We start from the raw sequence: 18,815 nt of genomic DNA, 5'->3' as shown, positions 1-18,815 counted from the left end.
ATGTTTGAGACCAAAGGTTATATGTTCAGATTATTCCATAATAATTTCTCAAGGATTGTAAAAAAGCAAGGTAGGCTAATTGCATGTAAACTGACCCACACAGTGTGTCCACCCATATCCTGTCCACCGCCATTAACTGGAGAACGGCGGCAGCTATAGGCATAGAAGTGGTGTCTAGGTATAGTAAAGTAGCCATGCGCTACGCAATGAACCACCTATAGCACCACCTGGTGGAAAACAACAGAGCTAGCATTTTTATCTCGAAAACGGAACGAGATAGACAAAAAAAAAAAAAATTAAATTAAAAAAATTATAGGGCATCATTAGTGATGAGCGAGTATGCTTGTTACTACTCGGTACTCGCACGAGTATCACTGTACTCGGGCTACTCGGCGGGGACCGAGTAATCTCGCAATACTCGTGCTGTACTCGTGGTCTTCATGTTGGCGCTCTTTTTAGAGCCAGCCCTTATGCAGTGATTGGCCGGCCCTCACAGCATGACCGTGCCTTTAGCCCGACACTTCCCCGCTCGGCTACGGCCCCTCCCGCACTCCACTCTGCGTGTATATATATATGCACGCTTACACACACACGCACGTTTTTTTTTTTAATTTACAGTTTTAGGGTTTCTACATGCTGCCGGTGGTCATTTCAGAATAATACTCGGGTCCCCCATAGGATAACATTGGGCTCGGTGCTCGGGCCGAGTACACGAGTATCTTGGGATGCTCGGCCCGAGCCTCGAGCACCCGAGCTTTTTAGTACTCGCTCATCACTAGGCATCATTAATTCAATACGAATCGACACCTTGCATACAGAAATGCTATGATATGAAATCCATGACCACCAAAAACATTGAATGCTGGTCACGCATATGGCGCTCATTTAACTTTGATGCTCAAAGTGGCCACCGTCAGCTGCAATGCACATCTGGACTCTGGACAGCATACTGTATCTCGCTGCACGTTGTGCAATATGGTAGGTGACACGTTTGCACAAGCATCTGTGATACGTCGTCATAGGTCCTGTAATGTTGGTGGAGGGGTCGCATACACCTGCTGTTTGATGTGACCTCACAGAAAGAAATCCAATGGAGTCAGGTCAGGTGAGTGTGGAGGCCACTCCACGCAGCCACCATACCCAATGACTTGTAGGAAGGTCTCCATGAGGTATCTCTTCACGTCCACAGCCTTGTGAGTTTTACATGTTCTAATCATAGCATTTCTGTATGCAAGGTGTCGATTCATATTGAATTGATGATGCCCTACAACTTTGTAATTCACTTTTTTTCTCTATCTCGTTCTGTTTTCGAGATAAAAATGCTAACTCCGTTGTTTTCCACCAGGTGGCGCTATAGGTGGTTTCATTGCGTAGCGCATGGATATTTTACTATACCTAGACACCAATGCGGTCGGCGAACAACTATGCCGCGGGCAGGTCAACTATCAGGCATAATGCGTCGCATGCGCAGGAGCAGGGACGCGTCTTCCGGCTCCCGCGCCTGCACCGCTGCCATGGACACTGCCAAGCCAACAGTGGAGAAGCAGAGCCAGACCGCGCACGCGAACAGAGGACAATGCACGATACATAGATGTAAGTGAACAAAAATATAATATAATACGAAGAACAGGAGCAAAAGAATTTTGATGACTCCATGTTAATAAAGTCCCAAGATTATATCCAGATATAAGTGTTTTAGAACAGGATTCCGGTCACATGTAGGTATTTTCGCAGTAAGTAGGCGCCATATTCACGTAGTAGATCGCCAACACTTGAAAGGGTCCATGGGAAAACATTTCCATATCAAAGGGGCTTAATGTGGAACTCAGATCTGAATGTGATTAAACGAAAATACCAGGAATAGCGTGTAGTGATGAGTGGGCACTACCATGCTCAGGTGCTTTGTACTCGTAACTAGTGATGAGTGAGCACTACCATGCTCGGGTGCCCAGTACTCGTAACTAGTGATGAGCGGGCACTACCATGCTCGGGTGCCCAGTACTCGTAACTAGTGATGAGTGAGCACTACCATGCTCAGGTGCTCAGTACTCGTAACTAGTGATGAGCGGGCACTACCATGCTCAGGTGCTCTGTACTCGTAACTAGTGATGAGTGGGCACTACCATGCTCGGGTGCTGTACTCGTAACTAGTGAGGAGTGAGCACTACCGTGCTCAGGTGCTCAGTACTCGTAACTAGTGATGAGTGGGCACTACCATGCTCAGGTGCTCAGTACTCGTAACTAGTGATGAGTGAGCACTACCATGCTCAGGTGCTCAGTACTGGTAACTAGTGATGAGTGGGCACTACCATGCTCAGGTGCTATGTACTCGTAACTAGTGATGAGTGAGCACTACCATGCTCGGGTGCTCAGTACTCGTAACTAGTGATGAGCGGGCACTACCATGCTCAGGTGCTCAGTACTCGTAACTAGTGATGAGCGGGCACTACCATGCTCAGGTGCTGAGTACTCGTAACGATCAGTCGGACGCACAGACAAGCGCAACTCAAGCACAGAGTATAATTGAAGTCAATGGGGGACTCTAACACTGGCCAGTGAAATATTCTAGAAAACGCACACATTTCCCATTGTCTTCCGCTATACTCCGGTACTCGAGTATCGCCCGTGCGTGCGTCTGACTGCTTTTGTATGAGCACCGGAGCATTGTAGTGCTCGCTCATCATTGTTTATATAAAAGCACACACCGATCCCAAAACACCAAGAACAAAACCAAAAGCTGTGAACAGAGTTTACACGACTTTACTACTTGACAGAAGAACAACATCTGGACACAACGGATGTGGAGCAAGAACAAAAAACAAAAAACAAAACAAAAAAAACATTAAAAGCCGCTTTAGCTTCAGCATGGAATTCGAGCAGGGCTTGCTGGGACTTGTCATCCGGAGTCCCACAACTAGTTACCACAGGGTTAAACATACAGATCTGACGGGGGAGGTAGGAGGTGTCGATGTGAGAATGTCTGAACCCCGACTGATCCGCAGATTACACCAAGATCTCATTATAGCGCCCTGTGTGTGACGGTGAATAGGAGCGGCCCCCATCCAGGAGGAACGCGGCGCCCCAGGAGGCAATATCCTGTCTATTGTGGAACTGTATGAGAGGACATATGGTGACTCATCAGGATGAATCAGTGTCCTAAAAATGGGCATTTCCGAAGTGCGGTGACGGCACCGGTTAACCCTGTCAACCCCAGCATTCATACAAACATTCACGGCGGGATATGGACAGACATTGGGGCTGATGAGGGTTAAATCCCTGAAATTCTCCCGCAGCGTGGGAATGACGACTGCACTTAGTATCTGCAGGACCGGTTCTTAGAAAAAAAAAAAAAAGAGAAAACAACATTACATATAATAAAAAAAAAAATAAAAATAAAATATATATATAGTAATAATGGAGCATGTGATCCCTGCCCCGACGACCTGTCAAACGTAAAAGCTTTTACTGTTATACAAGGGGTAACAAACAGTTTATATTCAGTGCGTCAGGTCCGATTGTCATCCGTATGTCACTGTTCACTATCGGTAACATTTATTTTTTATAAAAATGACAGAAAAAATAAAAATGTTGCAAACAATTAAACAGAGGCATCACCAGACCCATAGACTACAATGGATCCATGTTCTGTGAAAAATACAGGTAGAACACGTGAAAAATGGACGTCTGAGTGAGGTCTGCAGTAGAGTTATGGAACGAGTATTTTTTTGTCTTTGTGATGGAAAGCACAAGAACCAGAACCAGTTTAAGTCCATGGTAAAATTGAGGCGAATGTCTGCACGTACTTATCCACATAGATACAGAACCACACACCTTATCAAGTCCAATTAATGCACGTTCTTATCCACACAGATACAGAACCACACACCTTATCAAGTCCAATTAATGCACGTTCTTATCCACACAGATACAGAACCACGCACCTTATAAAGTCCAATTAATTTTTGGACTCCGAATTCTCCACACTATCCTTTTGCTGTCTATTTTTTAGGGATCCATTCCAAAAAGCGTAATCTAAAGTCCCCCAAAATATTATGTTCAGCACTTCGCATAATAAGTATGCAGGTTTGGCAAAAAAAGTATTAACTGCAGTCATTGCATTACATTCAGAAACCAGGAGGTTCTGCTGTTGAGGAGTGACACATCCAGTGATTATATAAAATAAATATAATTTAAGATAATGCCGCCACATGGTTACCACCTATGGGGGAAATATCTCGCACATTTGACCATATGCAGCCGTCTTCTGTTCTTTTATTTCCCAATTGGAGGGATGTAACAGCTGAAGTCATCAGCCAAAACTTCCTGGTCTTATTCTGCCAGATTAATCATTTCCCTGCCAGGAGAGGCTGGAGATGGCAGAGCTCACATGGCGATGCACGGGCGCCGCTGCCAGGTACATATGTTACTGTATATAAAGATGAAACACGAGGCCTGCCGGCTGCTGGAGACTAATCCAATAGTCAGGAAATCCATAATCAGAATCGATCCTATGATGAGGAGCGTGAGCTAAAAATGCCGCAGACTCGGGGGAAGGGAATGCTGTACTCCGGCTCCGCTCACAGCAGGTCTCATTACATGTTACCCTATAGGGTCCTATTGGAAAGAAAAAGGTATATACCTTTTGAAATGGATTCACACTAAAAAGTGTTTTGGGGTTTTTTTTGTTCTGCTGTTTAAAAAAAAAAAAAACAAAAAAAAAAACCACATTTTTGGAACTTAAATTGCTCCAGCATGATGTAGAAAAATAGATTCTGAATCCATTGATGTATCACTTATGTTACTGGGTGCAATGGTTCTGACACAATCAGTTTTTAGATTTAGCAGTGCAGCAGAGATGAGTTATGCTCTCGCGCTCAGCAGGCTCTCTAAATACAATGTATATAGACAGTGAGCTACTAATCACAGCAGGGAGGCATGCCAGACTAGCTGACCTAGTCCAGGAATGATAATCTCATTAAATTAAAACAAAGCTTGCAGGTAAACAACAGCACACAGTGTGATTGGGACAGATAGCTGAAATCTGTGTTAAAGGGAACCTGTCAGGTGCAATATGCACCCAGAACCAGGAGCAGAGCAGTTCTGGGTGTATATTGCTAATCCCTGCACACACTAGAATAGATAAAGAGATCTTTAGAAAAGTATTTCTAAAGATCTTTTATCATATGCTAATGAGCGAAGGGACTAGTCCCCTGGGCGTTGCTTCCCTCATTAGTCGGCCCCATTAGCACGTTAGCACGCCCCTGTGGGTGTACTAATATGTTAATCAATATGCAGCGTCAGAGGATGATCTCACTCACCTCTCCGCTGACAGACGCTGGATTTCGGCTCAGTTCGCATGACTCTGGAGTTTCGGTCATGCGCACTAGTTCAGTTTGAAGCCAGGACGCGTACACCGGGCTTCATAGTGCACATGACCCAAACTCCGGGGTCATGTGAACTGAGCCAAAATCCAGCGTCAGGCGGTGATGGCGGCGGAGAGGTGAGTGAATCATCCTGTGACGCTGGCTATTCATTAGCATGATAGCACATCCCTGTGGGTGTGCTAACATACTAATGGAGCTGACTAGCCAGGGGAACTAATGCCCAGAGGACTAGTCACTGTGCTCATTAGCATACGAGAAAAGATCTTTAGAAATACTTTTTCTACAGATCTCTTTATCTATGCTAGTGTATACAGGGACGGTTAGGCAGGGATTAGCAATACTGCTGTTCTGCGTGCTTATTGGCCCTGACAGGTTCCTTTTAACCCCTAAAGCATGCAGTGTTCAGATTAAATAGCAAAAATCTGCTGACAGATTCCCTTTAAAATGTTCTTTGAATCAACTTCCAACTGATATCAAAGGCAGAACTCTCCTACAATCTTCAAAGTATACAATAAGTACTCCGGCCTCATGAGGTCTAAGATGTCTATGTAGGCAGTTTGTACTGAAAAATCTAGTCCGAGATCTGTGATAAAGGAAATGCGAAAAAATGCTAAATTTACCTGCAGGTATCAGGTTAATCTGCAGGTAAATAGTGTTAATTTGCTGCCTGGCTGCCATACTGAAAGCTGTTATGGAGAGAAAATTAAGTTAGGAGCTTCTCACCTTCAGTCATAGGGGCAATGCATAATCTGTAATCACTCCCTGGTACTTTGCCAATTTGCTCTGCAAGAGATTGACAGCTGCATTTAAATGGTTAAACAGCAGCAATAAGAGCTCAGCTCTGGTCACAGCTCTGAGAGACAGATGCCGGCTGTGTGTTCCACCCGCCATCTGCTGTGTGTGGAGAAGGCTCAACCCTTGAGCACCTTCCACACAGAGGAAATCCCAAAATCGTGTATATGTACAGGAATGTGTATGCGTTGCGGTAATAAAGCGGTATTCCCATGAAATGTATAGAAGACGGGTGGCCACCAGTGCAACGAGTATCTATGTCAGGACTACGGCCCCGTTTTGCTTTGAAACGTGGAGATTTCCAACCCCGTCATGCGTGTATCTCGCTCGGGGATATCCCAGGTGAGTCCGGTGTCAGAAGGTCACAGCATCTCACTGCTAAGAGGTTCACTGCTGTTATTTGGTAATATCTCCTTGCTTGTGGTGCTGTAAGGGTTACGCACCCTTTCCAGCCTGGCTGCAGGTTCCCATCTCAGGTACAGCTCTTTGAGCTCACTCCTTTTCAATAGTCTTGAAGTCATGTGATAGAAATGAGGGATTCAGTTTCTATGTGGTCCACTTTGGAAGGAGCCTGCTCTGGAAGAAGTATGTCGTGCTGTGTGCAGCGGTGGAGTTTGCTGTAGTGGAGCCACCACTGGAGTCCATTGCTTGTCTATTTCCCCTGTTTGTATTTTTCATTCCCTTTTGTTTCTGTATTGTAGTGGCGAGTCGTCTAGTGATCTCGTCAGCCTGCTCACTAGCCAGGGTGAGTGGAGGGTTAGCCTGCTTTCATACAACCGTTTTTTGCTGTGCGGCACAATCCGGCTCTTCGCAGAAAAAACGCAACTGTTTTTTTTTTTTGCCGCCGGTTGCGTTTTTTCCGCATAGACTTTCATTAGTGCCTGATTGTGCCGCATGGCCTTGCGTTCGGTCCGGTTTTTGCCGCATGCGGCATATTTAGCCCATGCGGCGGCCGGATGGAACATTGCTTGGCACGTTTTTTTGTCCGGCAAAAAAAAACCGCAGCGCTTTTTCCAATGCATGCCTATGGATGCCGGATGCGGCAAAAACCGCATCCGGCCACTGCATGCGTTTTTTTGCACTGCGTATGCTCAGTAGCGTGCCGCAACCAGCAAACAATGGACGGGCTGCATGTAAAAAGTTATGCAAAGGATGTGGTTTTTTCGCCACATCCGTTGCATAGGTTCTAGAGCCGGATTTAGGCTGCTTTTACACCTCTGGTTTTTGCAGTGCGGCTAAATCCGGCTCTAAAACCTATGCAACAGATGTGGCGGAAAAAAACGCATCCTTTGAATAGGATTTTACATGCGGCCCGTCTGGTTTTTGTTGGTTGCGGCAGGCTACTGAGCATGCGCAGTGCAAAAAACCGCATGCGGCGGCCGGATGCGTTTTTTGCCGCATCCGGCATCCATAGGCTTGTATTGGAAAAAGCGCCGCATCGGCCGGATGCGGCGCGATAAGGTTATTTTTTTGCCGGACAAAAAAACGTGCCAGGCAACGTTCCATCCGGCCGCCGCATGGGCTAAATATGCCGCATCCGGCAAAAACCAGACCGAACACAAGGCCATGCGGCACAATCAGGCACTAATGAAAGTCTATGCGGAAAAAACGCAACCGGCGGAAAAAAAAACCAGTTGCGTTTTTTCTGCAAAGAGCCGGATTGTGCCGCACAGCAAAAAACGGATGTGTGAAAGCAGCCTAAGCTGTAGGCCTAAGGTATCCAGCTCAACTACAAGTGCAAGAATCTGTATACAGACGCTCGGGAGCTCAGGCGGTGCCCCCTCACCCCTCTAACTAGCAGCAGGGACCTCCATTGTATTGGACCCCAGTGTTTCCTGCGTGTGGTTACATCTTCTGGGGGTTTACCAGGCACAAGGTAAACCCTGCTAGTCACGTGGATGACACCATCTCTCCCCTGGTGGCGGCCATGATGGCATCCTGCGCTTGAGCTAGGTTGGTCTTAAAAACGTTCTCCACTTGTGATATACGGATTCACAATACAGAGGCAAAATAATCCGTTTTTACTGGATGAAAATGGGAGATTTCTTTTTTTTTACCATTTATGTGACGCTGTTCTGACATTAGTTAAGCCCTCCGTGGCTGCGCAGTATTTATAGTATTAGCGCCTCTAAATAAAGGAACAAGTCTAATTCTGCATTGCTGTGAATGAGACGGAAGCACGTGGAAGGAGAGGAGCGGGTATCAGCAGTATGTCACTCGTTTACCAGAGCAGCGCTCGCTCCTGAGCTGTTGCCAGGAGACAAGGAAAGCGGAAGTGTCCGGAGACTTTACAGCCGGCGGTGCGGAGGCACGTGGTGCGGAGGCACGTGGTGCGGAGAGCACACACCACACCGGCCGCAAAAGGAGCAAGAAAAAGACTGAGGGAAGAATATTTTATATTTTCAATAAAATCCATGAACTCTGCGACATTTTGAAACTTTGGAGCAAAGAATGTCAAATACCACAAGACAAGAAAAAAAAGAGGAAACAAGGGGCTTAAATCGACGTTTACTCATAGGCAAACTATCGGCTCCTTCAGACGAGCACAGACTCTGTACGTAGGTACGTCTGACAGACCAAGCCAAGTGTTTGGGGGTAGTTTAGAAGAAGGATCTTACGCAGCCTGGACTCTGCAGATGATTTTATCAGATGAGACTCGCTCATTACCCTCAATGGGTAAAAAAGGAAAATGTAAAAAAAAATGCCAAACTGGCACCATTACAGAGCCTGTCCACTACTCTGACGTAGGATAGGTCATCAATGTCTGACAGGCCGGGGGTCAACACTCCGCACCCCCCATGGATCAGCCGGAAGTGGCTGGAAAAGCTCATATTACAGATAACTGCTCTGGACGGGTATCCGCATACAGCTCCCATGCAAATCAATAGGAGGCAGATGTGCAGTACCCAGCCGCTATCAGCAAACGGGGCAGCTCCAAAACTGAGCATTTCCGCCACTGGCACTGAGAGCAGCCCATTTGCGTTGATGCCACTTGTCGGACTCCGGCCAATCATACATTGACCTATCCTAAAAATAAGCCATCACTGTAAACGTAGTAGATAACCCCTTTAAACAGGGAAGCTGACGGCTGATGCAGGCTGCCCAAACTGTAGCGGGCACCAGCTCCAGGTATGTTTGATGACAAAATGCTACGGCGTTACAGAGAAAACCATACGTTACTAGCCGCTGGGGACAGAGGGTGACTAGTCAGATGGGCAGGTCCCCGGCAGCTTCTCCCCACCCACTGCCCTGGACTGACAGTTCTCTTCATAAGTAGCTACTGCCGGGCAGAGGGGGCCATCATTAGACAGCGGGGAGAGCTCGGAGGTGACCCTGTCAGACTGTCGGTGTAGAGCAAACTGCCCATACAAAATGCATACAGCTGCACACTAAAATGCCATCAGTGTATAAGGGAACTCTGGTACTGCATTACTGCTATATGAAAAAATGAGATTTTTAGTTTATGAATTGGCCAATGCATGTAAGCCCGGAAACCAGCGGCAAGGCAAATCTCAATAATCCGGGTCCCTAACTAAAATGCTACTTTCTAGGTTAAAAACATTTGTGTGGGCAACTAGACTAAAAACCTAACTTGAAATGCCACTATCTGGACTAACCTCCATGTCTGGGCAGCTAGGACTCCTGGTATAAGGATCATGAATACAGCCTGGTTTTTTAGTCTAGCTGCCCCGATGCGGTTGTTTTTAACCTAGAAAGTGGTATTTTAGTTAGGGACCCGGATTATTGAGATTTGCCTTGCCGTTGGTTTCCGGGCTTACATGCATTGGCCAATTCATAAACTAAAAATCTCATTTTTTCATATAGCAGTAATGCAGTACCAGAGTTCCCTTATACACTGATGGCATTTTAGTGTGCAGCTGTATGCATTTTGTATTTGCTATGTTTTTTCAGCTGGCACCTATACACACTTGTAGGATGTGCGGAGCAAACTGCCCAACTGCCTACAGGCCGGCAACGCTGCAGTTAGCTCCACCCCATGTGCGTGCTCTGATTGGTCCACTCGTGCTGGATTTCCTCTGGGTCCTAGTGTCCACGGTAGGAGGAGCAGGCCCTGAATTTATAGTATTCATCACTGTCACCCACAGCATGCTGGATGAGAATGTGCCAGCCATTAGTCCTGCCTGCAAACTTCAGATTTTGCTGGAACTTATGTTTCTTAAATTTCAGGCATTTGATGGGGTGAATGTGAGAGAAAAGAGGAAGAGGAGAAGCTAAAGAAGGAGGGGGGGTAGAGAGGATGGCGCTGGGGGCTTTATTACTATACTGCTTAGTGTTATGTGATTATATGTAAGCTCATGTATTGTTGCTGTCTGGTAAGGGCAGAGATGGGGAGGTAGGAGGCTAATCATTTATTATACTATTAGCCCCAGCCTATTAAGGCCCCATCACACGCAGCGATATCGCTAGCGAGCGTACCCGCCCCCGTCGAATATGGGGAGTTGTGTATCATGCTGTGTAGGTCCGTATTTTAGGCGTGGTTCACTGTCCATTCTCTGTATTGCTTGTGTGTTCCTTGTATGGTCTGTAGATAATCACCCCCTGTAGTGTTCCTGTGCCTAAGTATGGGGGATGGGGGCCCGGGATCCACCTAAACTCTCTGCTTACCTGAAGAATTGGTCAGTCTAAGAACTTCAAGAGAAGCAGGAGTCATCCTCTGAGGCAGTAACTGCGGCTCCCCAGAGAGACCTGGACATTTATCGCTTACTGCACTATATTTGTGTTTCTTTACTATTTTTACCCTCTGTGTGGTGGATTATTTTATGGACCATTTGATTTGCTTGGAATAAATATTCTTGGATTGCTCACTCATCTCTCGCTTTGTTGATTGTGTGATATGGGAGAAGGACCCAGTCACACATATTATTTATACTCTAATGGTCGGCGTGCTCCATTACAGACAATACAGGGAGAAAAAAAACAAGATGCCCCCATGCAACTCCCCTCTAAGCAGGCAGAACCTCAACTAATCAAAGGTCAAAAGGGAAAGGTCAATTCTGGAGCCTCCCATTGGATATTAAGAAATGTTTAATTCATTATGGACAATTTGTTCCATCTTGGTACCATCAAAATGCATAGAAAATGCCACATTGGACACACAGTAACCCTAGCACAGGGGCCCTATAGTCCAAGCATTGCAGACATTCCTGCTTCCCATACATTTCCAGGAGCCGGCAGCTGCATACAAGTCATTGTCGCCCATTAGCCATTTCAGGGTGAATGTATAAAATAACAGACAAGAAAACCAGGAAAGTATCTGCCCCCATGATAACTAGTGTATGTGACGTGGCCCCGGATTAGTAAGGCTTAATTATGTATCCGTGGAGTACGCAGCGTACAGTCAGTATAACTTTAGTTTAGCAGTTATGCTGACGACATACAGTAAGAAGGATGGAAGAGCCTTCCAAGACGTTCATAGAAAATAGGTGCATGTCACAAGAATGACCGATTCAGGAGCATTTATTTTTCTGCTGTTCCTCTGGGGCTGTAAATTCGGGTTGGGAGACCCCCGGTTACCCCGGGCACTGCGGCCTCCATTGTTGGGGGAGAGTTTATCGCCATTAGGAGACTTAAGAGTCATCCCTCTCGGTGTCTGCTTTGTCATTCTTTGCACCAAAGTGTCACAAGCTTTGATAAGTTTGGATCATCTTATGGCACTTCTGTCTAGCAATGTTACTCCACCATTTAGGTCACCTCCTTACTGGAGCAAGTTTGAGATGCCTTTCTAAAAAAAAAAAGGCAGAAAATATTTGCAATTCATAAATCTGGCTTAACACCTCATTTGCTTAACTAAGTGCCCCCTGTTCTTGAAAGGTGATAAAAAAAAAAACACAAACAGATTTTTAATCTGTTAAAACTGGCGCAAAATCCTCAATACAAGGCCATCTAAGACTATCGGGCTGAACTCCGCATTTTCGGATTGAGCTCAGACCACAATACGAGAACCGACCACGGGTCACCCACCCTGTACGGCAGAACGACCACAATACAAGTTCCGACCCCAGGTCACCTGCACTGATAAGCAGAAAAACTACAATACAAGATCCGACCTCGGGTCTTATGCCCCAACAACCAGAACAACAAACGATACAAGATCCGACCTCCGATCACCTGCCCTGAACGGCAGAATTATTATTATTATATTATTTATTATTATAGCGCCATTTATTCCATGGCGCTTTACATGTGAAAGAGGGTATAATTACGTACAACAATCATTAACAGTACAAAACAGACTGGTATATGAGGAGAGAGGACCCTGCCCGCAAGGGCTCACAGTCTACAGGATCACCATGATGCGAGATCCGACCTCGGGTCACCTGCCCTGAACGACAGAATGACCACGATATGAGATCCGAGTCCGACCTCGGGTCACCTGCCCTGAACGGCAGAACAACCACGATACAAGACGAGACCTCGGGTCACCTGCCCTGAACGGCAGAACAACCACGATACAAGACGAGACCTCGGGTCACCTGCCCTGAACGGCAGAACAACCACGATACAAGATGAGACCTCGGGTCACCTGCCCTGAACGGCAGAACAACCACGATACAAGACGAGACCTCGGGTCACCTGCCCTGAATGGCAGAACAACCACGATACAAGACGAGACCTCGGGTCACCTGCCCTGAATGGCAGAACAACCACGATACAAGATGAGACCTCGGGTCACCTGCCCTGAATGGCAGAACAACCACGATACAAGATGAGACCTCGGGTCACCTGCCCTGAATGGCAGAACAACCACGATACAAGATGAGACCTCGGGTCACCTGCCCTGAACGGCAGAACAACCACGATACAAGATGAGACCTCGGGTCACCTGCCCTGAATGGCAGAACAACCACGATACAAGATGAGACCTCGGGTCACCTGCCCTGAATGGCAGAACAACCACGATACAAGACGAGACCTCGGGTCACCTGCCCTGAATGGGAGAAATTATCATATGTGGCTGTCATGGGACATAAACTGACTTATAGAAGCCAGAGCAAACATATAAGTACAGGTATATAGATACATGCACATACGATGGAGAGCACGAGAACGCCCCAGGGACATTACTTAAACTGATCCAGGAGGAGACAATAGCATCCATAGTTAGCAACGTGACAGTAGTCTTCAGGCAGACAAGTATGGGGAAAGTGGAGGAGCCCCAAAATCAGAGCCATGTACATGCTCACATCATAAAGTACTAGGTTATATATCGGTAGGGTAAAATCTTGCAGACAGCCCTACAGGGAACATGCCAGCTTGGAGACGTACTAGGAAGAATCCTTCAAAAACCCACTACAGAGAACAAAGACAGTGCCCAGACATACGGCTGCCAGCTCTGCCCACCCCACACAGGAGGTGCCAGCGACACAACACACATGGAAACAGCAAAAGAAATGGAAATAAATGAAAGAATAAAGAAATATATACAAAATATCCAGAGCTGGAGGTAATAGACAAGAAGAAAGCAGAGCATGTGGCGGGCGTAGCAGGGGGCGCACTCTCACCTTGAAGGCAGGTCACGGCTCGGGGAGCACATGTGTCTTCTGTGGCGCTCGCTCCCTGTCTGTGCTCCACTCCAGCATGTCTGTGTCATTATACAATAGCACAGCATGCTTATTTAACATGCCGGAAGACTGCTGCATTGCATAAGAGGCCAGCAGTCCTGGCGAGCCAACGTCACCGCAAACTTCAGTCATCTTACAGTGCCCCCTAGTGGCCAAAGCTCAGAACAGCAGTGATCTCAAGAGAATGGCATCTACCCTGGTCACTTACTGTGCTGTAAACACAGTGAAAGCCTTCAAAAAGACCACCGCTCTCAGACCACCACCCTTTTAGTCAGAATTTCACAATAAGGACACACACGTGCGGACATTGTGTACTTGGAGTTTTTTACCTCAGTATTTGTGGCCAAAACCAGGAGTGGAACAGAGGAGAAGTATAATAGAAACACGGGCACCACTGCTGTATTTATCACCCACTCCTGGATTTAGCTACAAATCCTGAGGTAAAAAAAAAAAAAAGCTCACCAAATCCTCAGCGTGTGCACGAGGCCTTAGGCCATGTGCGGACTAGAAAGTGCCTTTTTCTTAAGAAAAAAAACAGACCCTCTTAAAGAATCACACACCCACGGTAAAAAAAAAAACGCACCAAAACCGCCGCAAAATCTGCATGTGGTTATACCACGGATTTACCGCAATTTGGTCCCCGTGAATTTTTACCATTATCTGTGGCAAAAACCGCAGGTACCTGCGGAAAAGACGTGACATGCACATTAGTTCCGCAGCGTAAAATCTACGGGTATAAAAAAACGCAGTTGTGCGCACAGCATTTTTTTTAAAACCCATAGGATTTGCTGGGGAATGACTGCAGCAATGTTAGACACATTTTCTGCAGCAATTCCCCTGCAAATTCGCGGCAAAATCCACAGCGTGCGCACAGGGCCTTAAAGCGGTTTTCCCACTAGTAAAGTGAAATTTAATCAATAGATCTTTGAATAATAATAATTTCCACAATTGCATGATTAAGAATAATGTTCCTTTCCTAAGAGAGTCTTATATATGTGTCCTGCTATGTACTGTGTAATGGCTGTGTCTGACCGTACAGGGACATGGCCTGATCATACCACAGCTCCTGGGCCGGGGAGGACACCAGAGAGTATACAAACATTATAGAACAAGATCGCAAATTATTCTATTTGAGGTAAAACATTTAATAAAAAAAAAAAAGTCAGGGAAATGCTTTACCTCACAGAATGAACCACTTATGATTTCATGCTGTAATGTCTGTATACTATCTTACTTCCTACCAGGAGATGTATGATCAGACCATGTCCCTGTACCATCAGACACAGCCATTACACAGTACACAGCAGGGACACATAAAAATCTCAGGATAGGAACATCTATTTTAAACACATCCAATTGTGAAAATTATTATTAATGCAAGATCTATTGATTAACAAACTTTAAAATTAACTTTGTTAGTGGGGAAAACCCCTTTAAGCCAATTACTTAACAATTCTGTGTAAGGCCACAATCACACGTTGAGTATTTGATGAGTTTTTTACCTCAGTATTTGTGGCCAAAACCAGGAGTGGGTGATAAATACAGCAGTGGTTCCCATGTTTCCATTATACTTCTCCTCTGATAGTAGCCAAAACCAAGAGTGGAACAAATATTGAGATATATATATATATATATATATATATATATATATATATATATATATATATATATATATATATATATATATATATATATATATATACACACACATATACACATACCCACACTGAATATGGCCACTGAATGTGGCCTTTGATGTCACCATTCCACAAAGATCCATGGTTTAAGGTCCACAAAGGGAAGCTTTCTTATTCACAGCCGAAGCATCATCACAATCATAGTGATATCCAGTCTAGACAATCCTCTGTGAGCGAAATGAATGCCCGGACACAGGCTGCGGTCTGTACAAACTTACCGCCTAAACAAAATAGCCTTTTATTCACTGACAGCAAACAGATCTAACACGACAAGCATTAGGGTATGTGCGCACGTTGCGTACTAGCCCAGCACCGAAAAGGTGCGCTTCAGAGCGCAGCTGAAAAGCTCCGTTCTGAAGCGCATGGTGCCGGCGAGAACGTGCACTCTGCCTTCAGCTCCTGCCATAGACAGAGCAGGAGCTGCCGGCAAAGCGCAGGAAAGAAGTGACATGTCACTTCTTTTTGCGCAGCGCTTCGGCAGTAGCCGAAGCGCTGCGCTCTGAGACGCCACGTGCGCACGGCCCCTGCACAATCTCCATAGACTGTGCAGGGGACGCAGGACGCATGCAGTTACGCTGCGCTGCAAAGCGCAGCGTAACTGCATGAATTTACGCAACGTGTGCACATAGCCTTACAATCAAGGTATATAAGGGAGCGGGGGAACTTTTCATTATGGGATCAGTCGCCCTATAAGCAGAGAATTCCATATAATGTAGAGTTCGGACTTTGCTGCCTCACTAAATATACTGTATACAGATATAAATAGGCGCTATCACGTCTGTTCAAATAGCTCATTTTTATCACATACGACAATCCCGGAACAGCTTACATAAAACTGTGCTGTTCCTCTGTTAGTCCTCCTAGAAATGTATAAATAAATTGACAAGTGAGGGTTGTTATTCCTTTAAAGAAAAACAAAAACAATACAAATGAAAAATAGAAAAAAAAAAAAGGAATAGACAAAAAAAGGAATAGACAAAAAAAAGGAATAGACAAAAAAAAAGGAATAGACAAAAAAAAAGGAATAGACAAAAAAAAGGAATAGACAAAAAAAAGGAATAGACAAAAAAAAGGAATAGAATAGAGAAAAAAGGATTAGAAAAAAAAGGAATAGAAAAAAAGGAAGAAAGGGAATAAAGAGGAATAAAAAAGGAACAAAAAAAAACAAAAAAAGGAATAAAAAAGGAACAAAAAGAATAAAAAAAATAAAAAAAGTAAATAAGAAAAAAAGAAAAGAAAAATAAAAAAACTGTACTAAAATAAAAGGAACTATAAATAAGAAAAAAAAAAATAGTAGTAGTCTGAAATCAGCAGCATTGATTGGACAGTATCCGGGTGTGTACAGACACCCCTCCCCCCCAAAGTAACAAGACCCAACTGTCAATATACTTATTACATTTCCTGGGGGAACAACAAAGGAACAGTAAAATACCGGATTCTAATAAAAGAAGATCCTGAATTGTTGGTTCACTACGAAAAAAAAAATCATTTCCTAAACACAGAAGTGAGGAGAGTGGCGTGATCCTCTGTAAAGAGCGCAGTCGTAGATACTTACCCCAATAGATTTTAAGCTTTGCCGGGCGTTTGTTATTTTTCCGCATACGAGTTTTCCCGGTGATTTCAGAGCTTGGTCTGAGTGTCATCAGTTTTTCTTGCACACACAAAACGTTTCCAATACTAGTGAATGACCCCATTCATTAATATGGTTATGAGTGAAGGAAAAATGAATGGAGCGGACGGGCACAGGATCGACCCCTACCACATGCATACGAGACTCCGCTTCTCAGGATCAGTCGGTGTCGCAGAGGTCGGACCCCCTGTGATTGGAAAGTTATCGCCCATCTATATATATAATTGCCTTATTCTGTCTGTCTGTCTGTCTGTCTGTCTGTCTGTCTGTCTGTCTGTCTGTCATGCTCCAAAATTGTGTCCTTACAGTGACACAAAGCTGATTGGCCGCTGGGCTCGCCATGGCCCCGCCCCCCCACACAGATTGGCCGCTCGCCCAGGCTGCGCCCCCACACGTATTGGCCAGCCGCTCGCCCAGGCTCCGCCCCCCCCACAGATTGGCCTCTCGCCCCGGCACCCTGCAGGCATTGGCAATTCGGCCAAGCCACTCCCCGCCCCCCTCACGCAATGCACGCTAGCTCTGGCCCCGCCCCCTCCCTCCGCGCATTCCCCGAACTGACACGGCTGTCACGGAGGCGAGTACTGTACTACCCCCCCCCCCCCCCCCGCGCATTCCCCGAACTGACACGGCTGTCACGGAGGTGAGTACTGTACTCCCCCCCCCCCCACCCCCACCCACCCCCCCCCCCCGGCCCCCGCTCGCACGGGAGTGGTGTGGATACGTTGGTAACCATGCTCGCATGGTTACAAGCGCATCAAGGTCCTGCTGCGGCGGAAGATCCACACGCACACACATAACAGCACACACACAAACATACACACACATCAGATCACACTCACTCTCACACACACCTCACATCCACACCTCACATCCACACCTCACATCCACACCTCACATCCACACCTCACATCCACACCTCACATCCACACCTCACATCTCACATCCACACCTCACATCCACACCTCACAGCATCCGGCGATATCGCTTGCTTCTCGGCCTCGATACTGTGCTGTTGTGACCTTCCAGGACCTGACGGAGGATCACATGGCCAGAGGCATGTGGTATCTCCGGATGTTGTGAGTGTGATCGCGTATGTGCGATATCGTCAGTGTCTGTGTGTGTGAGTGGATGCGATCGGGTGTGTGTGAGTGGATGCGATCGGGTGTGTGTGAGTGGATGCGATCGGGTGTGTGTGAGTGGATGCGATCGGGTGTGTGTGAGTGGATGCGATCGGGTGTGTGTGAGTGGATGCGATCGGGTGTGTGTGAGTGGATGCGATCGGGTGTGTGAGTGTCGGCAGAGGAGCACGGCGTGCTGGAGGAGGCTGGGAGCAGAGAGGCTGATCATGGGGAAGGCTGGGAGGGGGAGGCTGATGCTGGGGGAGACTGGGAGGGGAAGGCTGATGCTGAAGGAGGCTGGGAGGGGGAGGCTGGGAGGAAGGAGGCTGGGAGGAAGGAGGCTGGGAGGAGAGAGGCTGATCCTGGGGAAGGCTGGGAAGGGGAGGCTGATGCTGAAGGAGGCTGGAAGGAGAGAGGCTGAGGCTGGGGGAGGCTGAAAGGAGAGAGGCTGAGGCTGGGAGGAGAGAGGCTGGGAGGGGAAAGCTGATGCTGGGGAAGGCTGGGAGGACGGAGGCTGGGAGGAGAGAGGCTGATCCTGGGGAAGGCTGGGAGAGGGAGGCTGATGCTGGGGGAGGCTGGAAGGAGAGAGGCTGATGCTGGGGGAGGCTGGA

At 46.6% G+C, this 18,815-nt stretch overlaps 1 long non-coding RNA gene across 1 annotated transcript in view; it reads right to left on the bottom strand.

Moving 5' to 3' along the window:
* Nucleotides 1-13,838, bottom strand: part of LOC142273423 (uncharacterized) — a 50,255-nt gene extending 36,417 nt beyond the window's left edge. Inside the window, exon 1 of the long non-coding RNA XR_012737938.1 lies at nt 13,700-13,838. This is a non-coding gene — a long non-coding RNA (uncharacterized LOC142273423). The remainder of the gene's footprint in view (nt 1-13,699) is intronic.
* Between the last annotated feature and the right edge of the window lie 4,977 nt (nt 13,839-18,815).

The sequence above is a fragment of the Anomaloglossus baeobatrachus genome, unplaced genomic scaffold (assembly GCF_048569485.1).
Source record: "Anomaloglossus baeobatrachus isolate aAnoBae1 unplaced genomic scaffold, aAnoBae1.hap1 Scaffold_3626, whole genome shotgun sequence".
Taxonomy (NCBI): domain Eukaryota; kingdom Metazoa; phylum Chordata; class Amphibia; order Anura; family Aromobatidae; genus Anomaloglossus; species Anomaloglossus baeobatrachus.
The sequence above is the reverse complement of the archived record's forward strand: the minus strand, read 5'-3'. Positions and strand labels throughout refer to the sequence as shown.